Here is a 26072-nt window from a genome sequence, read left to right on the forward strand (position 1 = left end):
CTCCAAGTGCCGGTTAATTGTGTGTTTCTGGAGGTTGTGCACAATGAAAATGCAGCTACAATGTGGGAAGAAATTTAAGGTCACTGCTCGGTAGAGCTCAGGTAGATTAAGGCAAAGGTGTCTCTCAGTTGAATTTCACACCTTCACTGATGACGAAGAGATCATGACCAGAAACTAGAAGATCAGCAGGGATTCAAAGAGATTCTTTCACTTATGCTTGGTAAAGTACACTGCCAATGTCTATTCTTAAGAAGCAGTGAAGAAGACCAGAAGTCAGTCCCATCCGTTCTAACTTCTGCCTCGTGTCTCAATCCTGCACCCCATGCTCCACTCTTAGTGTTCTCTTTACTATACTTAGATTTTATCTAAATTTATAATCTCTGGGTTTTACTTAAGACCACTTCGTATCTCTGCTGTGATATGAAGGGACAGCAAAGAGCCGAAGTTATGCTCCAAGTAGTTTTCCAACCCCTGACTGGATTCATGATGTAATTAAAAAATAATCAAAAATAGGCAATAAACCCATTATTTCTGATTTATCTTTGTGTCAGACTAGTTTGAATTTCTGGCAGGCCCCTCATCTGTCTCTGCCATTTGGATGTGCTGATTTTTGAAGTAAGTTTTAAGTAAGTTTTCCCAATGGACTACATTTTAATCCAAGACGAAAATTTGATATTTGGGAAGCTTTGAAATACAGTTTTGATAGCCTCTGTAGTTTCTATATAGGATAATTGCCAGAAAACTGAATAAGCCTATTTGGGAGTAGGGAAGAGTATGAAATGAAAGTACTTTGCAAATGGCAATAAACCTTTAAAGATGTGGGGAAAGAGTAAACGTATGATAATCAATAGAAATTGCAGTCTTAATTGTGCAAAAGCCACCATGTTCTGTCATCTAACCAGTTTGAGATCATTCATTTAAGTAGTTTTCTTATGTGGACATAACAACATGGACTAAACCTGGATTGTGAAGGAATTCAAATGAACTCATAACCCTGATGCAGCTCATAATCACCTCTTTTAAAAACAAAACAAAACAAAACAAAACAAAACAAAACAAACCACAAAAAAAAAAAAAAACAAAAAACAAAAAACAAAAACCAAAACAGTCCAACCTTTACAATTACAGTTACAATCATTTAAAAAAACCAAACACACATAATGGGAATATCTATGAATTCATGAATTCTTATTATGTAAATCATATGCCTGTCTAAACCAACAAAAATCTCTGCTTCTGATATTCCAGGATATTTATGTTGTAGGAGTTTATTTTCTAGATTGTGTTATTTCTAATTTGTCTCTTAAAAATGCACTGTTGTCTCCAGGAGTGGTGAAAATGAGCAACTTACTATGAGTTGTTTAAATGAAACTCCAGAAACTTCCCTGTCTACATGGTAGGTTGTTACATGAGAATGAAGGATCTGTTTGCATTAACTGACTGCTGATAGATATACAGAATATTGGCTACCTCATTTCCAGAAGTCACTCCAACATAGACCTGGTAAGTTCTTAAATCTTTGTAGAAAACACAAGGAGCTTTAAAAACCAGCACTGGCAGATGGGAGTCTGTTCAAGACTTACATGCAAATTAAATTACGTTCTGCTACATATAAATTTCTGAATGCTCTGAGAGTGATCGGTTAGGTTTCTTTATTATTATTATTTAAATCTTTAATTTTTCTAAAACCTAATCAGAGCCTGAAACCACAGTTACTTTTCTGGGGTGAGAGGGAGTCACACTTTCTTAAAATGCAATCATCAATTCATCACTACAAGCACATTTGCATTTGGATAAAAATAGATAAGAGAATTGAGATGAGGCTGTTCAAAAATTGGGTTGCATATATAATGTGAATATTTCAGCTTTTAGTTTATACCTTTATTTTTCCTGTGTTTTCTAAAAATTGTCTTCTCTGAATGGCTGAGAATGGCACATTACTTTCTCAAATGATTAGTGACTGTTCTTCAGTCAGATAAAAATCAGTCTGAAAGTACAGACCTTTTGTTTTCCCTTCATACAGTGCTTTGCACAATGAAATTTTTTTTTCTTGATAGGTATTGTGGCTAAATATATAGTAATGCAAATATTCTCCAGCCTATTTTTATGAATGTGCAGGAATTGTCGAAGAAGTTGGATTACTCATCTACAAATAAGATAATCTGTTCAGAAGTATGTACCAGTGGAGAGTTGCTGGGCCACAGCTGTAGTGAAAGCTGAAAGAGCCTCTCCAAATCCAAGACAGCAGGAAGGCTGGGAATTTTTCAGTGCAAAATTAAGACAGCATTTTAATGCTTTATAAATAAACAAAAATTATTGTCATTATTAGGTATCCAGTCTTTTTCACACGTTTATGATACACCTTGAAAACTAGGTGGGTTCTTTGCCTCTGGCATCCCCAAAGTACCACTGAAACTTAAAATTCTTTGGAGTAGTAAATTTTATAGTCTTTGTGTATTAGCAAGTGATTGAAATTCACCTGAGTTATGTGTATATATCTCCCAAATACAGAATAAGGGTGTTCCTATTGCTCTTAAAGAAAAGATACGCATAATAAACTAATTATTTTCTCAATTATATGAAGGTATACACATACAAATCTGTATGTGACATAGACGTAGGAATTATATGCAAGTAACTGACTATGCTAAAGCTTCTCAGCACTTTTCATTTACATGACCTTGTTTTCTCTCTGATGCTCACAATCCTACCAGATTTTGACCACTCAGCTGGTATATTCCACAAAGGGTATTTGCATCAAGAGGTTTTATTCCCTCCTTATTTTTATTGTTGTTGTTGTTACAAATTATTGTTATTATTCCATAGTTTTTAAGCTCTCGGTCTTACCCCTGTTTATAAATACAGGCAATATTATTCTACCTGTGTACCTTGGAGAACTCAGTAGAGGTGGAGAAAAACACTGGTGTTCTCCCTGGGAGATGTGCCTGTTGGCTTTCTCTGTGAATCCACCTGCGTCTGGGTGCCCAGAGCTGCTTATACTTTGAAAACCACACTGGAACAATAAAGAACCAGCCTGATGCCAAGCAACTGGAAACAAAAGCTCAACTGGAAGGTAGAAAGGGGGCAGGGGGGGGAAGAAAAAATCGAATCTTTTTGGAGAGGATTAGGAATGACTAGTCACAGAGGGAGAGCTAGGGTGGGAAGTGATAGGGATGCAAAGCTGTTAGGAAAGGAGTGGGAAATGTGGCTTGAGTAGGCAGAGATATTGTGACAAGAAGGCTGCTTTCCAAAACGAGAAAGTGCTGAGATGGACAGAAGAACCAACAGCGTGGGGTGCAAAACTTACTCTGTGCTCAAGACAAACTCTCAATGAGCAGAAATTCAGTCTTTTTGTCCTCATTTCCTGGAGAGCCTGCTTCCAATTTACCACACACAACACTAATAATTGGAGCACTAATTTCCAGCAGGATTTTCACCTAACATTTACCAATTCGTTATCTGACTCACATTTGTTAAGGAAATCATTTTCATAAAGTGCCCTATGAAGTCAAAGAATTGTGTTTAAAGAGGCTTATTTACAAAAATAAAATAAAGACCCTGTGATTTGGGTCACACATATTGTTTAAATCGAGACAAACAATTTGAAGCATCAGAAAGTTACATTTTTTATTCCTTTACGGAGAAATCCATCCTAAGCATACTCCCATGGACTCCAGATCCTGTTGTGAGAGCTCCACAATTCAGGCAGTCACACACCACTGTCAGGCTCTCAGAAGATAAAGTGCATATCATTTAAAAGTTTGGTTTAAGTAATTGCCTAGCCTCAAGTTCTATGGCAGGGGGAAGGATGCAGTTCAAATCCTAAATATGATAAGAAAAACACAGAATACCTAAAAAGCAGAAACTGTAGGCAATTCATGACCAGATCAGGCTCATCAGCTTGCCAAAGGCAGGGACTGCCCCACATGAAGGGGCAGGGGCTATGGTTAGTACAGACCAGCTCTGAAGAAAATAATTCCTTTTTAGAAAAGGAATTGCAACAATCCATGCTAATTCTACGCATGATACAGGCCATGCCATATCAAAAGAAAGGCAAAAATACCATTACCAAAAATATCACATTAAATGGGATATAGCTGCTTAAGCTAATATGAAATACATGGTCAGCTTGTAGATATTACAGTTGCAGCAGCATAGGTAGCTAAATTTACATGCAAATAAAAAGGCCTGAAAACTATTTTTGGAGATTAGTGCTGGGATTGTGTGTATGTATGCGAGTAAACATTATTGTAATGTATTGTGTTATGGAAACTTTTTCCTCGGTCACAGTATTGACTGACAAGTTAAATTTTCTGGGTGACTTGGAGTTTCAATACATAATGCTCATGCTAAGTAAAATTTAACAAGTTTACAGAAGAGCTGCCTGTGAAAATGTAGAAAGTAAAGATGTTCCTACTTCTCTTTAATTACTTGATTTTCCACTTTTACTTTAGTATAGTAGTCAGAAATATGTAGCATATATTAATAAACAGTCTCCCAGCTTCAAGGCCCCTCTGCGTACCTCCCACCACAGCCCTTCCAGCCAGGACGGTGCCACTGGGAGCTGAGGATGTGGCATCTCAGCTGTTTCCCATTCCCAGTAGGGCTTCTTACCATCACCTACTACCTGCAGGTCAGAGGGGTGGCCAGTTGGTGCACCTATTGTACCACCAGAGATGGCTTTTGAATGAACACAGGAGGCAGAAAAAAACACAAATGGGTGAGTACGAGGAAAGGCTTTTCTATTGAACATTTCACTGAGTATAACTACATATAATTTAACTATAGATTCGCTTCTGTACAATGGTGATCCTACAGTCTGGCAATTTTTTTTTCCCATTTTAACAGCATTTCCCAATTTAACATTTTCTACAGGTGCCAATTCATTGTGTATGCTTGCCTATGCATGACTAATTATGAATGAGGTGTACTGTTGCAAATATACTTTTGGATAAAATTTTCTGGTAACCTTTGAGACAGGACCTGTGGCAGAAATAGTATCAAATGTAGTGTAAAAAAGGGGAAAGTTTTCAGATATAAATAGGGCCATATTTTGAATTCACACTATTTTTTAACTTCATATTATTTAAGACAAACTCTAACACAATGAGGAGTTTAACCTGATCTAGAAAACCCACAACAACAAACTCTGTTGGCATGAGACCTGGGAAGTCCACTGCCTTCCCTGCAATTCTCACTTCCAAATTCATTTGCCCCTTTAGGTCAGTCAGAAGTCATTCAGTTTTCAGAACTTCTGGTTACTTTACAGTTGTGTGGCTAAATGCACAGAGCAGGTGTATGTTTATAGTTCACAAAGAAAGTGAACTGATACTGTGAAATGCAGTGCAAGCACTTTTAAAGCCAAAGGTGGTTTTTGATTGTATCTATATAATATAAACTGAAATACCAAAATTGTTTATCTTTGTCACATCCTGTCGTTATCACATGGCATCAGAGACGGGGTAAGCTGCTTAGGTAATTTAATTGTATCTGTAAACTCATTTGGAGTTTCTTCTGTTTAACTCTGAATTTCCTGCATCAAAATGGTTGGTTTGGAATTACTGCTGTTATCCTTTCAAATTACTTCAGCCTTACTTTTCTCACAGAATGTTAAGGATTGGAAGGGACCTTGAAAGATCATCTAGTCCAATCCCACTGCCAGAGCAGGAACACCTAGATGAGGTTACACAGGAAGGCGTCCAGGCAGGTTTTGAATGTCTCCAGAGTAGGAAACTCCACAACCTCCCTGGGCAGCCTGTTCCAGTGTTCTGTCACCCTTACTGAGAAGAAGTTTCTTCTCAAACAGAAGTGGAACCTCTTGTGTTCCAGTTTGTACCCGTTACCCCTTGTCCTACCGTTGGTTGTCACCGAGAAGAGCCTGGCTCCATCCTCGTGACACTCACCCTTTATATATCTGTAAACATTAATGAGGTCACCCCTCAGTCTCCTCTTCTCCAAGCTAAAGAGACCCAGCTCCCTCAGCCTTTCCTTGTACGGGAGATGCTCCACTCCTGTCATTGTTGTCTGGGAATAAAGGTGTGAAATTCATAGCAGCCAGAGTGCAGAGGAATCTAGAGATGCTTTATACATACTTATCAATAATGCATTTCTCTACATTCTTAGGGGACCATATTTCCGTAGGCAGTCACAATTAATTCTAAGCAACTATGAGGTAAAAAAACCAAAACCAAACCAAACCAAAAACCCCACAATATCACAACAGTCCCTCCTATCCTCAGAGCTCTTGTCCAAATAGATACAACCATTACAGATCAGAACTTGTGTGTTTTATAGCAGCTGATAAGAATGCAGAATAGACGAGTGAGCATAAATATTATCAACAAAACTACAGGCAAGAAAGTCTCTTCGATTTGCAAATACACTTATCCTGAGTTGCTGGTTTCAGTGTCTGTTTAGCGCAGGTCATGTGTCCTGGTGAACAGAAAGCATCTTCTGTTCAACATTGTGTCAATTATACTTGACTCTATAATCAAGAAAAAAACCCCAACCAGACAAAAAAAAACCCCACAGCAACAAATAAGGCTGTAATGGAAGTAAACTAATTAATTCATCTTTTATGTTGATGACTCAGAGACTTGTCATTAACTTCAGTAGTAGCAGACTGGGCTGCAGTATGTTTTTCACATGTGCAACTGCATCACAATCCCTGTTTAGATGCAGATGAGAACATGGGTCCACCAGATGCATAGAGGGATTTTGCTCAAGTTAATAATTCCATTTAATTGGGAACTCATGTAAAGAAGTGTTTTGACCCATACTTTGCCACTGCAGATTCATTTATAGACAAGCGAAACACTGAAGAACACAAGCACAAGAGCAGACAGACATCTTCTGATATAATGTAGATTAACTCTTGAATCACTATTACTAAAATTAGTAGCTTTTTATGTTAGAAATTCAATGTTGCACAATATCCCATTTATTTCAGCACATACAATTACACATCTTAAACACTTCAGCTGTAGCTGCACCTGACTAGCTATAGCCAAATCAGAAAATACGTGGATGATACAGTTGACTATATTTTAGTGCTTTTTATGAGATAAGACTGCTAACATTCACTTCATGATCCTGTGGTTGAAAAGGTTTTAAAGCTTTTTTTTCTATTTGCATGTGCAATATACCCTGCTATCTGTCTGCAATCCTGCCTTCTTTGAAACATACCAGCCCAAAAAGCAGAGTTTATTTCCTGAGGTTTTCAAAGTTTTTCAGAGTACTTTGTAACAGAGTCCCACAGATAACCTCACCTCCTGAGGGCACTGCCATAACATCCGCTGGCAACCACTGCAGTGGCTGACATCGAGAAACAGTATTAGGCCTGACCAGCAGTGCATATTTTGAAATGTGACGCCAGTGTGGAGCAGTGGGAGAAAGCCAGTGACACACTAAAAATTCAATAATACAAACATAAAGTAAGTTTGAGGACTCCAGAGTGGATCCGCAGTATGCCTTGGATCAGGCCCTTAAATGAAGCCATGAAGGGCATTTAAACTCCGTATTAGATCCGCTCTGCAGTTGGTAACATGGACATCTAGCACCCCATGACCAGCCACTCCCTACAGACTGTTGTGGCAGATAATACTGGTAAAAAAAATCTGAATGCAAATACTTTGCAGAATCAAAACGGTTAACAGACCATGATTTCGTAACAGTATATGATAGTAGAAGATTACGGTAGTAATCACAGTGATGTAAATGCTAACATGTATTTATATGGTATTTTACAAAACATTCACATTCCTTTTTTCATGATCCTTGCAGTATAGTAGTTACATAAGTGTATGTTACATTTGTTTATACAAGAACATAAAATGCACTTCATAAAACAGTCAAGGCAAAACACCTAATTCTCTTCAGAAAAGTTTAGTCTGAATCTCTTGAATTATTACCAAAGAACAGAATGTAGGTTTTACACTTTCACCAGAATTTCGGTCTTTGCTCTCTATAAAGACTTTCCTTTGTTAAGATTTGAACGCCATGTGAAAATGAAGAATATAAATATAGCACTGAATGGACTAATTAATTCCACATAGTGTAGTAACTTGAGAGTATGTTGTCTAAGGAAAACAGCTTGCTCAATCACATTACTGAATAATTTAAAATTCAAAATTTTTGTATAATCATATTTTGTACCCTTTCAAATTCCTTTGTTACCACAGCTCAAGCTGTAAAATCTTCTGCGTCTTCTACCTCTAGAAAAGAGTCTCCATTCATATACAGGAAATTTAGAAGTACAATAAATTGTATTTTAGGAAGACAAAATATTTAAAATCCAAAGGATTCAACAACATTATTATTTAGGTGTAATAGGCTCTTATTTTATAATGTTACAGAGTCAGGACTGAATACAAACCTATTCTCTAAATTCTTTTTCCATAGCATTTCTACAAGCATATTTTGAATAAAAAGCCATATTTTAAATATGCTTTCTTGTCCGGTTTTAACATGAACAAATACTGAAACACTAAATTAGACATCATGAGATCATGCTGTATTATATAAACATGCATTTTCCCCAAAAGAAATACAGCACAGTCACATAAATGAGAAAAAATACTGCTTACCTTCCTTCCTTAGAAAATATTCCCTGAAGGCAGTGTAAATCTGGTTGTAAATGAAAAACAGCACTGAAGTGTACAACTCACACACATACAGAGAGCAGATACGGTCGTCTCCATGTAGAATGCCTGTTTCTAGCCTTCTGTACATGCTTCTCACTTCTCCGTGTTGTAGTTTTGCTACAAGGAGTCAAACTATGCCTGAAATACTAATCTGTAGTGTAGCTATAGGCACCGACACATTACATAAATGGTACTTACTATTCCAGAAGTCACACATCATCCTGTAGGAAATTCACACCTCCAAACAGGGATTTGTTACAACCAAGCAGATTGGGGCAAAACACTGCACCTGGCTTGTCAGAAAAAGTTTCTCCTGTCAGCGATCAGCACATATTCACAGAGCACAGTATCTTTACATTTATATATGTACACACGTACCTGCATACCCACACCTACAGAAGGAGTTACAGCCTGTCTCTCACAACCACAGGCTAATTGCTGAATAGGGGGGAAATCTTGTTAGTATTACACACGACCGTTTATCCTGATCATGGATTTCACATACATTTTTCATGTAGCACCCCCAAGACCGGCGATGCTACAAAGCATTTGTAACTCTGACACGAGTAATTATTCACATAAGGCACCGAACTCGTTTTGGCTTCCCCTGCGAGTGCGCTGCTCCTGCAGCAGCAGTGCAGGGTCTCGCTGCTGGTACCCGTTTGCTGCAGCCTTTGTGCACGGGTATATGCTATAAACAAATCAGTAACACAATGACATCCAATACCCAGGAACGAAATAAAATCATGGAGAATCAATCAGATCGTACAGCAGGCATGTAGATTGGCTGTAAAACATTTAACAGTAGATAGATCTTTTTTTCCTGTGCTGTCAAAGTTAAAGGTACCAAAAGGAAGCACACACTAAGGCATTTTTGTTCCACTGTGATATTGATCCAATGCCAGACGTAGTGAAACACAATGGGCACACAGTCAGCCTTGGTAAATTAGGTAAATTAGAGATCATTTGATGGTATTCTATTGTTGCTATTGTAATCACAGTAATTTTCACTGGTAATGGTGCTTCGTGATGAAGTGCGGTTCTCACAGGATAATTGTGAAAGGTATCGAAAGATTCAGGGTGTAGCATCTGGTTTTAAAAGCTCTTCAGATTCAAATTGGCATTTTACTTTATCTTGAAAATTTATTAGAGATTCAGATCATGCCGGTTTAAATGGAAAGGTGAAAGCAGGGTAATTTCAATCTATGAATTATTCAGATTCAGACTGGTGAAATTGCCATCCATGAACTGATTCTCTGACAGTCTCTTTTGCAGAGCCTCCATTACGCTTGTCATTTTTATTTCTTTATCTACAATCTCTTTCTCAGTTACTGAGCTCGTCCCTTAGGGCTGTGCTTCACAAACCAAGTATTTCAAATTGGCAATAACCTAAATGTGTTGCTGTCTCAAATCGCAGTCTCCACAGGCTGTCTTTTCCAAATCATTAAAAACCACATCCACGATGGTGTCTGTTAGGTTCTTTGATTAGATGAATAATAATAAATTTTAAAAAAAAGACAAAACAGCAAAAAGAAGAGACCAGGGCATCATATTGAAGAAGAGTGATGTTCCCGTAACAGTCCAGCCAAGAAAGTGGTGCTTTGTGCTTGTTCCTTTGTTGTCAGTGTAACCCATTATAGTTGCATAGCATCACGCAGAAAGAAACAACTGTTAAAGCAGGCTGACTTCGTGCCCCGATTTCCAGCAGGAGCAGATAAGGGCTGCATTATACAGAGACTAATCCACGCAAATGTACACTCAGAGACCAAGCCAAATTAATAGCTTCTTACAGGAAAGAAAAACAGAAGTAGTAGTAGCAGTTGTAGTAATTGTAGTATTAGAAGAAGGAGAAGCGACTGGATAACCGAAAGGGTTTCGTTCTCTCCGACTCCAACTGATACAGATTGCAATCCCAGAGACTCTCCACTTGATGGCTGGTTGTGTCATCGCTAGTCGACTGCTGCCCTGTATCCAGAAGGAATGGGATTGATTTAGGTCAGAGAGTCTGTTTTCTTGTTTAAGCTTTGCTCTAACTGATGCAAGAAAGTGCGGCAATCTGTATGACCCATCTATAGGACCCTGGGACGCTGGCATGGCTTCGGCAGTGGAGTGCCTGCAAAGGCCCCAGTCGGACAAACAGTGACAAGTACCATCTCCTTTGTCCTACTGCTGCAGGTGTATCACCGTAGCATAAAAAAAACCTCTCTTAGTACACCAAGTGGGAAACCAGGTGTTCTTCCTCAGAGGCAATTTGGGTACAGAGCTCCGAGCAGTCCCTGCTCTGCTGAAAACACTGCCAGGCTGAAGCCAACCCATCCAGGCTGTGTGTCTGTTCCTACGCTAACACCCGGAAAATTCCCCTCATATGAAAAAGGCAATAATAATAATAAAAAAAAAAAATCTATGCTTCTTTGTGCCTGGTTCTATGCGTCTGCTTTGCCGCACTGCGACTAGAAAACTGCAGCAGTAAGAGCTCTGGCAGTTGCGATAATGTAGAAAGCAGCAGCTCTGTGACACAGCAGTCAGCTGACTCACAGTGTTATCATTCAATGTCCTCTATAGAATAAGGCCAGTTTCTAAGGTGGCACTAGGAGGATGACCTTGCATATAAAAATGGGGCTAGAAGGAGCGATGTGACTTGTATACACCTGCAAGTGATTTTGGGGTGATGTATAGCATTATCATTGGGAGCATGTGGTCTCTGTAATGATCTCTTTTCCTTCTTTCCTGCTTCTTTAAAAAACAGAATTTGTCATTTATTGAGCAGTTTTCCTTCTATCATGAAATAGTCAATAGAGTCATATGCAGCTGATGACAACCTTTAACACTAATAACAGTGGTTAGGTAAACTATTTTTAAAGTATTGCTTGTTACCCACATTTCTACAAGAAAACCTGATAGGTTCCAATCAACTCTCCCCTCCCCACGACTATGGACATTTTCCAGGGGAGAGAAAGTAATCAGGTGAACACCCCTGAAAGGCAAATCCTAATTCGTAAAAACACATTTCTGAGTTCTCATTGAGGCATCTAACTACCTAGACTGATTTCCGTGGCTCTCTGTAGCTCCCAACTAAATTGACTGGGAACATTTGGTTGCTCATGCCTCTGGGAAAATGGAGAGGAGAACTTTAAAGTTACCACTGGCAAATATGGGAACTGCTTAGAGTTCAGAGTCAGCAGGAGTCAAGTGCCCCACCACCACCCAGGACCCTGAAAGTTCCCTTGGGGAACATCAGGCAGGCTCTTGAAAAGCTTCAGCATGTGTCTACCTACTTAAATTGCACCTAAAACTAGAGCAGCTCCATCAGAAATTGCCATAAATCAACTTACCGATCACGTACTGAAAAGATTTATGTTATATTGTGTTACTCTTGGCCTAGGACAGATCATCTTCCACTCATCTCAGTGGATGTGCTGTAGTTGCTCTTGCCAGAACTAAACTGGCTTTGAGAGTACTACTGTAGATGGTGCATTTCAGTAGGACATATTATAAGTTCATTGTAAAGTACTCAGAAAGTCTTAGCCTGAAATTTAGCAACAGTCGAGTAAGGAAGCAAGTATTATGCACCAAGCTGGTATTCCCTGCAATAGCTCTACTCATGCTAAATTACATCAGCATTAAAGTGGACATAATACAGAATTCTGTTATAACACAGCAATTTGAACCAAAACCCAAACAAACTGTAATGAAGTCATAAAAATGGCAAAAGCTGTACTGTACCTTTAAGGCACAATTGTCTTAGAGAACACAAAGAGCAGAGCACCCATGCAAAGACTGTGTGTCCATTGCTATATTGCTTCAGGGGGAGAAATGTCTGTTCTCATGTGTAGCTGGTTAATGGACAAGTAATATAGCCACAGTCCTGTCTCTTCCTTAATGACTCTTTATTAAATGCCCCAAAGGCCACTATTCCTGTAATCAGCATAGACATGTAGTGGGGAGATGTTTGCGCCCTTCTCCTCACCCTTACAACTGACTGACCACACTCCTTGATAACAGGCTGTGCCTCTACAGCCCCATAGCTTGATATATTCAAGAGTATCTTTTTATTTGCTTTTCTGGGATCTCAGATAGAAGCCAGGAAGAAGCATGATGTCTAGACAAACTTCAGGAAGCCAAGGATGCCAGTTTTTCTGCCTTAAAGGATTTGCTGGATGACTAGTGTTGCCCTGACTGCGCTAATGAAGACTCTTTTTCTGCTGAGCTCCTCTCCATGACCCCACTTTCTGGCTTCAGGATAAGGTGGATGACTGTTCCTCCAACTGGGGTCTTGCAAGCAGCAGATCTTCCTGAGCAAAAGATGGTCTGTAGATGGCAGAAGACATGTTTCCACCAACCATCAGGGCCATGGGAGGGGAGAGGGCAGGAGGGAGCACTTCTCCAACCAACAGCTCTGTGGTGCCAGCAACAGCTGCAACAATCACAAACCAAAAGTTTCACCCAAGCTTTTTCCCTGTAATCCCATTGTCTCTTTGGGTATGGGCAGAGGCCCTGAAGGGGTGGAGTATATCTCTTGCAGCCTAGGCTGAGGAAAGGCTGAGGGAAACCAGTTGGCTCTGGCGATGGTGCCCAAGGAGGTCAGTGATATGTGAAACACAGGATGCAGCATTTCCATGGACAACAGATCAGGAGCTCTCCTAAAACCCACATTAGAGTTAGGTTCCAAGACTGACTTTTCACTTCAGTTTTGTAGTGTTGATGAAACCTAATGCAATTTCCTGAAATGTATGCAGAGCTCCTTTTCTAATCATTAACACACACACACACACACACACACACACACACACACACACCTCCATGAACACGATCCTAATTTAATTTTCTTAAAGTCAGTTGCAGAATGTTCGAGGTTGAATGTTTTGACTGGTTCTTGGCTGTGTGTCTGTGTGTATACTATATGACACTACATCATGTTACATATTGTTTAGGGTAAGAAATCACACTTGGACAAATTTGGGAAAAGTTATGTTGAAACTTTTACCTCATTTGCCACTTAACTCTGGGAACAGACAAGATTAAAATTTTGCCTCTTTTCTCCCCTTTTTTACTGAAATGAAAATTGCATCCAAGCCCGCAAACTGGATGCCAAGATTTAGCTGAAGACAATTAGAAACAGCTTAGATACTAAACTGAAAGCCAAAGGGCCAATGACATTAAAGGGACACTATCTCACAAGCTCTTAACTGTTACACTGTTGACAGGATGCTGTATTAGAGCTGAATTTTTAAGGCATCAACAAATATATCCTGCATATTATGTGAACTTACAGACTCAAACCGCTTTACAAGTCCTTTGGATATTGTATTCCCCATTCTTAAACATGTGCAACACCTTGTTCATTTAGCTGATGTTATTTTAAAATCTCAGAGCATTGCTGCAAATTAATAAGGCTGGTCTATGTTCTGTGCTTTTTTTCTGTTTCTTATGTTGTTCATTGTTTTTAGTTAATGCATATACTAAAATGCTATGTTTTAATCAGCTAATCCTTATCTCAAATGGACCTTACCAGTTTTTTTTCGTTTTACGTGTGAGATTTTAATAAATCTGTTTGTTTGTTTGTTTTAATGATACTATTGTATAACCAAATAACAAGGACTACATTAATCTACATTGTTTTTCCTGTCCATTATTAGTTGACCTAGTTTTTTATTCCTTCCCAAGGTATAAACCTTGGGCCTTCGGGTAGTTAAAATAATATACGCATGTTGTATATGATCTTCCCAACAGCTGTTTCTCTTAAGATTTCAGTGAAATAACATATTGACCACCACCCCCTGCTCCCTATGTCTTCAATAAGCTTCTTGTAAGACAAGTCTACTGGGAGAAAAGAAAATCCAAACTCTTAATTTTCTTCAACAGAATTTGCCAAGGAACTGCCTTTTCTGAAAACACTTTTAGAACTGATCCCTAAATAGAAATAAAAATGGCATTATCAAATGGGACTCAAACCTGAGACAGAGAATTAAACTTACAAGCTGCCCCCGAAAGACTAACAGGGGCTAATTAAAAATATAACTCTTGTCACAGAAGTGAAATAGAATCCTGTGTATTTCCCAATCCTGCTTCTGCAAATCCTTCCTGCTGAAACAGCTGAATCAGAACAAATTGCTTGTGTGCAAGTTACTTCAGTGATATGGTAAAAGAAAAAAGAACCGTGTGCCTCCTCAGCTATGTACTAAATAGGAACTACCTCCATGTGGTTTTACACATTTTTAGCTAATGTGGAGACCTAAATGTGAAATCATGGAAATTAAGTGAATTTGTGAGTCTCCCTCTGGAACTTAGGGCTTATAACCTATTAAAAATATGATATTCATCCAGGTACAAAGATACGTAAATACATTGCAATGCTGACTGCTCTGCTATTAATAACCTTTTTAATTCAAGCAATTAAAATACAAACAAAACTAACCGTAAAAACAAATGAACAAAAAACCACAACAGAACAAAATGGCGACAGGCATAAACCACTAACGTGGAAATTTTTTGATCCAAAGTACAAGAGGATCACTGCATGAGGTTGCTGAATAGGATGCGACAGGAATGTCAGGAAAGGACAGGCACAAAAAAAGACATCTTGTTGTCTATGGCACATCATTGGTGTCAGTCACTAATGATCTCCTTGACATGTTGAGTACATAGTTCAGAATGTATCAACATTACTTCTTTTTTCTATTGTTATTAATGGAAGTCAGTTTAAACTTCCTGTGATAGGAATCAAGGCTCGTGCAAAGGGGTGGTTGCGTGTCTTGAGGAAGATTACAATTCCGTGTTTGACTTTATTTGGATGTGGCATTTGATAAATCTGGGATAATTAATCATGGAATAATCTATGAGATTATCCATTTGGGACCTCTGATTTTTCAGCTTTTGTTTGTGTTTCAGCTGGTATTTCTGTTTGCTGAGAAAGACTGCAGTAGTGCCAGGGATGAATGAGGAAACAATCCTGGGGAGAAATAAAAAGAGAAAAATATGCCATGAAGTAGGGGAACCTCTATAAAAGGACAAAACTGACTGAGCTCACTGAAAGTATTGGCCAAATGCAGCAGTGTGCAGATAAAAAGCCATCAATCTGCTACAGCCCACCCAGAAATCTGAAATTCTCCCCAAACTTTCAGAATCCTAATCCTCTAAGAAAAACAATTCACACCTATGCCAAAAACCCCAAACTCTCATCAGTGTTTAGATGGTTGTATGTTTTTGTGTTTGACATGCAATGATTTTTTTTTTAAATTACCATGCTCTTAAGAGATGCAGTTTTAACGATCACTATTGCTTTTTATTAGAAAATAAATCCATTTGTTCATTTAATCTATTAAAATACACCCAGCTAAAAATAAATATGGGAATTAAAAATTGCAAATAGAAACAAATATGCAGGGAAGTGCTAAAGCAAATGCAATCAGTTCCAGATTTAAAACAGCTTGTGCACACTCACCCTCCCCCTCCTTTCCACTACTGGGTGGTCACGGACTCATGGCTGTTACTAGTGGTTTTCTTTAGTTATTCCAGACTTCTATTTTCACTCACTTAAAATGGGAAGAAACAGAGGTATTGACTTAATTTTCTGCACGCTCTGCACTAAGTTTCAAAATCTATCCCTAAGGAAGCAGGTTCCTGAAATGGTGGTGGAGTGTTCCTAATCAGTGGAGCAGTGGGAGTCTGGAAGACGCTTGCAGTCAAGAGAACTTGGTCTAAAAAAAAAAAAAAAACACTATTACCCCCGGGATGGAACTTGCTAGGTTTATAGAGGGCAGTATATGATATACAGGCCATGACTGGCAAAGGCTGAGCTGCCATGCATTAGTCAGTGATGCAGCCCACTAGCAACTGAATGACAGAGCAAAATAGTTGATGCCAATCACCCAGTATTGCCCCTGTATAAATTTCTGAGGCTTTACTTGATATTCACACTATTCTGGTCCCACAGGAGCAGATGGATATTAGGTGAGCTTTTGGAGCATATCTTTCAGGTCAGGGTAATCCAAAAGGATTCCAGTGTGCATGCTGCAAAGGGGTTCCATGATGTGAACATCAGCAATGTAAATAGAAACAACTGAAAGATGTGCTTTAAAGGTACCCTCTTTATCCAGGCTGAAGTGATAGTAGAGCCACAAACAAAAACTCTATTCCCATCTTATGGAGTGTGAGTAAAATGGGAATATTTCAATTAAACAGCCACAGAGGATCTGATATTCTGACGTCTACTTCCATTACTCCCATGCCAGCCCTCATCCGCAGTGTGTCCAAAACTGCTTAATATTGTATCCAATACCAAAAAGAATATCAGCATCTGTGTTTTTCTGTAAAATTAAAAAAAAAAAAAAATCTGAGTGGGAATATTTGGATAATATGGCTGGTGTTGCATAACTAAATAATCATTTAACACAGCTATTTAAACTTTTTCTGTTACCATTCAATTATTAAGTAAGCACTTGGAAAGTTATTGTACTCCTTCTCATTTTACCTTGCCTATTTCTTACCTTTCCATTCCTTGCATCATAGCTCTGGTGGCCACATGGCCTGTTTCACCTTTCCATTCTCAGGCACAGCTGTGACTTGATCTGACCCACGTAGAGGGGCAAGAGCTCAGCTTTGTGTCCCACCCATCCAGGTGCATTGATTTGGCAAGTCCCAGCCTGAAGTTCTCCTACATGCAAGGCTGAGAGTCTAAATACCCTGCCTTGAAGAGGATCAAAAGAAGCACCCAGCTGCAAGGCAGCAAGGAGGTAGTCCATATCTCCTGTAAGGAAAGGACCAAAGGATCAAAAGAAAATGTCCTGAGAGCCCAACTTGGCTGCAGGTAAACCTGTTAGAACTTTCTGCACAATCCTTGTCTCTCGACATGGAGCTTCCCATATCCTAGATCTCAGCTTAGCTTTCCTAACACTAAAATACATATTTTTAATGAGCTTTAGCTAACTTTCTCTGCAAATAACCTGACATTCTAGAATAAGTAGAACAATAAATCACAATATAATGCAGGTTTCATGTTTGATCTGCTGAGATCTGTGAAGCTGTGGCAATGCAGTCACTTAGCTAGAGTTAACCAGATCATCATTTTTTTTTGCTAGCTCTACATGTGTGACAAGCAAACTCCCAATTGCCAGAGCCAGAGGGATGTATCTGTGGAAATACCAGCCTAGACTTACCCAGTTTCTCACGCTTTGTTTTTCGTTGGCATCTGTTGTTGAGAAGAAGGAAACTGTGCCTGGTGAATTCTCACCCACTCAGAGGAACTTGAACGCAATTACATTAAGTACACAGTAAGCACACTTCACTTGGCAGATGTGCATTTAAATCCACAACTCTTTCACGAGCCATGTGAAAGTGCTTCACAATCACACAGGGCTTATGGACTTCTTTGCTTTTAATTTTCAATATAGTTCTATTTAATGACTTCTGTAGTTTTATATGGCTCTTGAAAATTACTTTTTTCTCTTTCTATCTGTAAACCAAATATAGCTCAATCAAAGAGAAAACAGAATTTCAATCTCTTTTTGGGGGAAATAAAAATGTGTCATTCTGTTTTGAAACCTAAAAAGAATGCTAGTGGTTCTCTGTTCCCATTGACTTATCAGGACCAGGATTTTATGTGCAGTATTTACTTTGCTCTACAGATGGGAATCGTGTTTCTATATGTCTTTGACCCAACATGAAATGCAGTGTATCTCTGATCTTATCTGAAACTATGAAGCGCTGTTATGCTAAACAACAACATAATGAATGATTTTTTAAAAAATCAGCAAATGAAGCTCAACCAGTTCTTCTAGTTGAGCTATAAGATGCAATTGACATTCATCTTTAATTTATCCCCTTTTCCTTTCAGGAATAGTTTAAAACTGGAATTAAAGGATTACAAAAGTAACAGAAGCCTCAATTCACAATTTTTTTAAAGTATCATTTTAACATGTTTAAACACATGCTTAAAATATGTCTTAAAACACTTTTCTGGAAAGAGGTTTCTCTGATCTCTGTTAACCATTTTCCTGACCATTCATGTTTCTCCATCTTATTTTTCATAAACCACATGATCTTGTTTCTGCCAGCAATGGACTAATTCTCCAATGACTGAAACATGACAGTTACAACTACGGCCCCAGTTCCGCACAGGCCGGCACTCCTGCAAATAGTGGGGGTCCCGTAGAGGCAGGGGTTACTGATGACTTTGAATATTTGAAAATGGAATGGGCTTTTTGTTCTCCAGTTTGGTCGCCTTAGCTCCATCAGCCTTGAGCAAGTTTTTGATGGTTGAGTTTGCTGTATGGTTATTTATTTGGTAATAAGTTTAAGCAGTTGAATGTATCAAATTAAAAACCAAAATTCTAGATTTGAAATATAATGTGCATCTATGAGAGTATAAACAAAATTCTGTATATTTACCATATTATGAAATTAATCATGATCCATATAAAAGTGTGGTACTAATGCTTCTGAATGGTATTATGAAATTAATCTTAATCTGTGCAAAAATAAATTATTCTGATACTTACGAATGAACAGCTCTTTTCCTACTGTGAGATACTGTTTTCCTTAATTTTATTGTTGCAAAACTGAAAACTACTTCGGCTGAAATGTTTCATGGCACACATCTAGCTGAGGCTGGCATTTTGTTGAAAAGTTTTGGTTAATTCTCTTTTAATATTGTGACCAAGGAAGAGCACATCTTGTCCACATTAGCAGCACCACCACGTTTTACAAGCAGTTCTATCGGGAAACTGCTTTGTTGAAACATGGACTGGAAATCTGATAGCACAAAGAACCGCATGGCTGTGAAAATTTGCCAAAATGTGACCAAGTTACAAATTTCTGAAATACTGAATTTCACATGTGTTTGGGGTTTAAGGTCTGGCATTCAGTGTTTTGGAAAATTAGGAGCTGCCCACCAGGTTCTGCTTGTTTCACCTCCACAGTGACCGATGATGTTTCAGCCTCTTGCAGCTTTGGGTACGTGGTTGGCCAATGCACGCGACATACCGAGGAAGCACCATCCAGCCTGGGGCTACAGCGTTTCCCAGTACTTGGGCTTCTTGAGCACTGAAGGCTGCTGCAATACCAAGAACAGCATCATACTGTCTAGCAAGAGAAAATATTTTTTTCTTATATATTAAAACTGTGTATTTTAGGTAAATATGTGCAAGAAGTGTTTTTACAGAATTCCAAGCTTAAAGTTAAAATTAAAAAATGCTAATATACTAATATAGTCTAAAGACTGCTGGGCCAACATTAGAAATAGTTTTAAATAATCCTGGTCTCTCTACATCGTCTTATGCAGCTTTGGATTTAAAAATTGCTTCTCAACTTGATCAGGGCTGCTTTATAGCCATTTAATCTTTTTATAACCTCATTCTTAGCTTAGCTGTTTTAGAGCTGTTTTCCCTATTTGCTGTTTTTTTTTTTAATTAGGCAGAAGTCCAATCCCCTCTCCACATTTAGTCTGCCGATATAAAGAAGCCAATTTCTTTTAACCTCCATACGAACATCAGATTTCTCCACACCCTTGCAAAGTAACTATTCTCTAGACCTACACTAGTCTGAATTGATGTTTCCTGAAAATGGATGACTAGTATTCCAGGTTTTTCACTCGTATCTTACCAGGGCCTTGTATATGAGTATTAATGATTGTCACAACCCCTGTTGAAAAAAACAAACAAACCCAAACAAACAAACAAAACCCACAAAAAACTAAACTGATCTTAGAATCATTATGATTTACAAATTTATTAAAATTGTAAAGTTTATTGCTTTCTATGGTTGCAGCACCTAGATAAGTCATAATCTTGCTGTGACAGACTTGTGTATCCAGACTATTTGATCTGCCTTTGTCATTTATAACCACTGCGCACTTATCCCACAGAAACAATGATTACTGGTAATCTCAACCAGCCTGGACTTGCACTTTGTACTTTCCTTATCCCGTTTCTCCTGCCCTATTCATGCGTAATCCAGTTTTCCTTGTATGTTAGTCCAATGCTCCTCTCTACTAGCAGCGCCTCTTTGTGTAATGAGCCGCTTTCCTTAATGTGCTTCCAAATCAATAATAAAAATATTAAATTAAAAAAATGCCAAGACCAGTCCTTGCATGACTTTACTATGAGCTTCCCTCCAGCCCAATCCTTCCCTTTTCAGCAGCCTGCAGAGCTGATTTCCCTGACCCTGTGCTTCATTAACCTCACGAACACTGACTTCTAAATACTTCTTTTTATTTCTCTAGAGATTTTTTTATCTTATCTAGTGCAGCTTTTGAGTTACTTGTCCATAGCACACCTTCTGTAAAGCCAAGAGTGTATTTGTCCCATCTACCATTTACCTCTCTCTGTGCATCATGCTGTCTGAACTGATGAGGATCAAAGACATTTTTTTTTTTTTACGATTCTGATATAATTTTGTTCAGAAAACTCTGTTGTTATTAATACTACCAAAGGTACCAATGGTATCATCTGTGGCTTCAGTGTGAAGCAGGTTTAGACTCATAAGTAACAAAACTGAAGGTTATTTCCTGACTCCAATGGCTCATCTTGTCTTTCCCTGCCTGAGCTTATTTCCAGCAGAGGACTTTTGCTGACGATATGAAGTCTGGAGCACAAACAGAAGAGTCCCTGCTGTGGGATACCTGTGAGGTTTCTCTTATTTTGTAGGCCAGTGAGAGCCACATTTTCTTTTACGCACTACATTGGGCGACAAATGGTGCAAAGTCCAGGAGGAATGATCTCTTTCAAACAGATTTGTCACAAACAGAAAGTGCATCCTGCATCCTTCAAATGACAGCACTCACATCCTTCAGCTGAGGCTAATGCTTAAGTTCATGCCCATTTGCTTCAGAGGCAGCATTTGAGACAGGTAATGTTGTTTTTAAGGTTCAAAATCTAGGTGTCTCTTAATAGATTAAGGAAGGAAAGATCTTTTCTTACCCCTTCTCATAAACCTCTCCCCCCAAGCCAAGAGACAGAAGTTTACTTCTCAAATCTAAATGCTGTACTTCAACAAAATCATCCTTAGTAGAAAATAATATTCTGTGATGGTAAATAAAGTCAGTTGTATTTCCATGCTCTGAAGTCTACCAGAACATGTTTTTAGTAATATATTCTGAGCTACATATGCTCACCTGTAGACTATCAGGTATGATTACTGCTTGGATACCTGAACTGTCATTATTAAAATAATGGTGTATTTAGTCATTAAAAAACAAAGCTCACCCAATTCCATTTCAATTTCTAAGCTGGCAAATTTGCAGAAGTGCTTAGATTGACTTGAGAACATTTCTGAATATAAGTAAGTTCTGAATTCCCAGAGCCAAAACACCCCTGTGTACCTTCAGTAAATGGGCAAAAGCCAAAAGACTCATGGTGCAAGAAAGTCAGGTGAGTTCAAGGTCACTGCCACTGCTACAATGGAGTATGGGTTTGAGGACGATATTAGGAGTCAGACAATGCTCTGCACTACAAAAAGTAAAAACCAAATAAAACACTCCCTAGAGAATACATCAGATTAGACATCCTTATGAAGTATTGTCTCACATTAGAAAGTTGCCCACATTCAAGTAGCAAAAGAACAGATAGACACAAAGGGGATGATAAGCACTTTCGTACCTGGTGGTTTGTTCTGCTCTTAAAACAGGTGTGGGAAGACAGAGAGCAGCGCTTCTCTCCAACGTTGGACCCGTTTCAGCTGTGTATTCACCTATGTTTCTAAAGAAAATTGTATGAACCCGGCACTTGCAAAGATAAATCCGCGTTCAGTGGATTACTTCTACTAAGTCTACAGACCACTGCAGTCAAAAATAGTAACATCATAAACAAGTGCGTAGAGTCCTTATTCCCAAAGACGTGTGATGACACCCAAAGATCAGCATTTGTTTGACAAATAGCCAAAAGGTTCTTGGTCTCTTTGCTTTGGGGAAACAAACAAACAAACAAACAAACAAACAAACAAAGTGGAAAAAAATGATCTGAGTGTTAAAGATGCTGAGGCGCATGCCTCAGTCAGCAAGCAGATGTCACAAGAACTGGGAGACTCCAACAGCTTGCCCTGGCCCCCAGAGAAGAGGTTGCTGGCTGGGAGATGTAGCACTCCTGTGCTCTTCCTGCTGGTTTCCCTTCAGTTTGTGGCTGGCAGACACCCCCAGTGCCCTGAACTTCTCCCTGGGGTGTACCGTTCCGTGAACTAACCTGGACAGAGAACAGCAGCATTTGCCTACATGTCCTCCTGCAACAGTGCTGAAATGGGGCACTGCTCTTGTGCTTCTTTATTCTTTGCTTTGCTCAGCAGTAAAACCATTATTAGTATCAACACTGAAATCACATCAATGGGCACAGGAAATAGGGCTGGAGATAAGGAAAGCATGTTCTGCTCCTTGCTGCTGATAAGAAAAGGCTTCACTAAAGAGAAGTTTCAGGCTTTTTCCCCCAACCTTTCAGAGTTTTCTTTAAAACCACCAAGACTACACTCATTTTTCCCCTTTTTAATGAATAAAACACAATGAAAGGCTGTAAAAGGTGCCTCATCCCAAATGGTCAGCTGGGCCTCAGTGGATTACTGTGTACACAAACATACAGTGAAAAAATGGACCTGTTAAAAATCATTATTGTCACTAACACATTGCTATTAAGAATTCATTTCAAATGTTTCTGCTATTCTAGAGGTCCTGTGTAGAAAGGACCTGTAGAATAAATGTATTGGAAAAAAAGCTGTGAAAAGAAGTGCCACAGCTTTCCTCCATGGACCAGAAGGGTGGTCATCATTCTCGCAGACAGGTTCACCATCGCTAGCACAGGGCCTGGCAACGGTCCCAGGGTAACTCCAGGTCTCCTGCACAGACATTTCCGAGCGGTGCCACCACAGCTGGCACCAAATGCCAGGCAGGCCACCCAGGAGTCAAGTCCTGTGCTAGTGACCAAATGCATCCCTGTCCCCACACTGTGGGGCAGATGGTCAGTGAACTCACATAGTGCGAAGCACAGAACATTACAGCCAGCACACATGCATCTGTGCACTAGTATCTTCTGCATTAGGCTGGAATTAGCATGTGTAACCAAGCATAAGCTGTCAACTATTCAAATATTCAACCTCTGAAAGTTAAGTTCATATTTAGTAAAGAAATCAGACAAGGCAGTAGCTTCATCGTCTAACAACAAAAGCTCCTGAAGCTGGAAGCTTAAAAATTGCTATTATTTGCTAGCTGTAAGTTCATGAATTTTTACATTGTATTAATCAATCTGGATAATCCTGTTTCCAACCCTAATGACAGGGTAACTGCTGCAGATACATCTGGAAAGATTTTAGCCTTACCTGAAGAAGTCTTCCTACCTTCAATAATATCATGAGCAATAAGAAGGAGCATGAACACCAGAGCCTTTGAAGTCAGGTCAGTAGAGAAAAAAGGCAGATTCAGCAAAATTTTGGCATGCATCCCATCATTTCTATCAAATAACAAAATATTTTGAATGCTTCGCCTTAGATGTTCAGTCTATGAACAACTACTAAGAAGCTTTATAAACAAAGATCTTATTTTCAATGTTTTATAGAGCAAGGCAAAAATGATGCTAAGATTAAGTAGCAGATCAACAAAAATGCATCAAAAATTCAAAACAAAAAGTCAGAGGGAATTCCATTCTACCTCAAAACAATGTGTACAGAGAAAAGATCTAATATGAATAGGCAAATTATTCCCTGCAATTGTTTTTTCAGGTCCATTAAATCCATATATTTAGTAGTTGCCAATTACTATGCACGTATGCTGCTCTATGCCAATGGGAAGACACTGCTGGTTGGGCATTTTAAAACCATAATCAGGATCAAAATCTGAGATTCTTTTATCTTTATTTCTCTTTTCTGTTAAACTCACACGTGCCACTTCATTACTTTTGAGAATACCTGTCTTACACACATTGACATACACGAATAACTGTGCTTCTTACTGTTAAAACTCCTTTTGTTGGGATGCAGATTTGAAGATACATGTAAGCAAAATATATATAAGCGTGTAAGTTATAACGAAACAATTACCATATCATTCTTTCTCTAACACAAAGTGGTCTTGGTGTAAGTGAAAGCAAAAAAATTATACAGTTGAGGCTGTCGCTCCATTAAAAAAACTGGAAAAGACTCATTGGTAAGGAATAAATACATTTGTTTTAAACAGGCTCTTAAATTTAGTACCAGAATATAGAGAGATTTGGAGGTTATGTGACTGTTTTATTACTGTATGTATATCTATATATCCCAGTGTCCACAGTGTGAGTCATAAAGCTAAGAACACAAGTTAATCCTGTTTTTTTTTTTTTTATGACTGCTATTGAAAATTTGGCCTATACAGACTGTGACTGATTACTTAGAAGGGCTAATAGTGAATCCACCACATGACCTGATGGAACAAATCTGAGCCCTGATCAATGAGGGATCATTCCTTAAAAATAAAATGAAATAAAATAGAATTTAAAAAGACACACACACACAAAAACCACCATGCAAATATTTATAAATTTATTCTTGACAAGTAACTTGTGTTCTCCTTTAGATTGAAAACTCAGAGAGCAAACACACAGTTGTAAAGTTTCTAAATCCATAGAAAAAGAAATGGATCAAATTAAAATCAAATGGGTTTTTTGAAATATATTTTCATTTTCTTCCTAAATGGCACAAACTAAATAGCAAAAAAGCTATGCACACAAAAATTATATGTAAATTCAACAGCTAGGACAGTATACAAATCACTTCTGTAGTCCTGATGCAGGATAAAAGGAAATAAATATACTTCATGCTTGGTAACCTATTAACTGACACCAACTGTTGCAGCTGCGAATAAAACAAATGCACGATAAGATTAGATATGTTGATTGCACCTGGCCATCTGTAAATTGCTGCTTACCATAAGAATCACACGCTTTCAACTAGTCACTGTGATAAATGCAGAGTAACTGTTGTTGGTTGGAGGTGTTTGGGGTTTTTTTTGCCTTTGGTAAATAGCAGAGGAAATAATAAGGGGAAAAAAATGTATGCAGTGGATTTGATTTTCTAGCTTGTGTGAAGTTGGCACTGGTGTTTTCCTGCTTTGAAAGAGAAAAGGAGTGAGTTAGATAAATGAGGCTGTCACCAGTGTGGACTGAACAACTCACCTGAATGTGTTTGTTTCGGAGAAGGAGAGGAAAAGGTAAGGAAATTGCCTTCAGGACTGCAACGGCCTTGCAAGATTTTCTACAGTTTTGAACAAAAATACAACATAAATTAATGTGCCAACAGCTACAGCACTCGCTTTTTTCCCTTGAAGGAGTCACCAACATCTCCTGAGTAGCAGCTCCCTTTATTTATAGGCTAAAGCAGACAAACAAACAAACAAAAAACAAAACCGAACACCACCACAAAAAAGACACACAACAACAACAGCAACAACAAAGAGGAGGCTCATCTCTTGAGTGGTGTCTGGACACT

General features: G+C 38.6%; 2 long non-coding RNA genes across 8 annotated transcripts in view; one reads left to right on the top strand and one right to left on the bottom strand.

Annotated features, from left to right (window-relative positions):
* Positions 1 to 11221, bottom strand: part of LOC136098931 (uncharacterized) — a 59521-nt gene extending 48300 nt beyond the window's left edge. For 3 of the 6 annotated variants that reach the window (XR_010651006.2, XR_011737600.1, XR_011737601.1), the window contains exon 1: positions 8586 to 11218. This is a non-coding gene — a long non-coding RNA (uncharacterized lncRNA). Of the gene's footprint in view, positions 1 to 8585 lie in introns of all 6 variants that reach the window. The other 3 variants (XR_011737602.1, XR_011737598.1, XR_011737599.1) reach the window with 2 other exon arrangements.
* Positions 1 to 20668, top strand: part of LOC139827222 (uncharacterized) — a 40294-nt gene extending 19626 nt beyond the window's left edge. The window contains exons 5-9 of one of the 2 annotated variants that reach the window (XR_011737603.1): positions 1328 to 1503; positions 2866 to 3073; positions 4634 to 4720; positions 12716 to 17448; positions 17720 to 20668. This is a non-coding gene — a long non-coding RNA (uncharacterized lncRNA). The remainder of the gene's footprint in view (positions 1 to 1327; positions 1504 to 2865; positions 3074 to 4633; positions 4721 to 12715; positions 17449 to 17719) is intronic. The other variant, XR_011737604.1, reaches the window with a different exon arrangement.
* The last annotated feature ends 5404 nt before the right edge of the window (positions 20669 to 26072 follow it).

The sequence above is a fragment of the Patagioenas fasciata genome, chromosome 2 (genome assembly GCF_037038585.1).
Source record: "Patagioenas fasciata isolate bPatFas1 chromosome 2, bPatFas1.hap1, whole genome shotgun sequence".
Taxonomy (NCBI): domain Eukaryota; kingdom Metazoa; phylum Chordata; class Aves; order Columbiformes; family Columbidae; genus Patagioenas; species Patagioenas fasciata.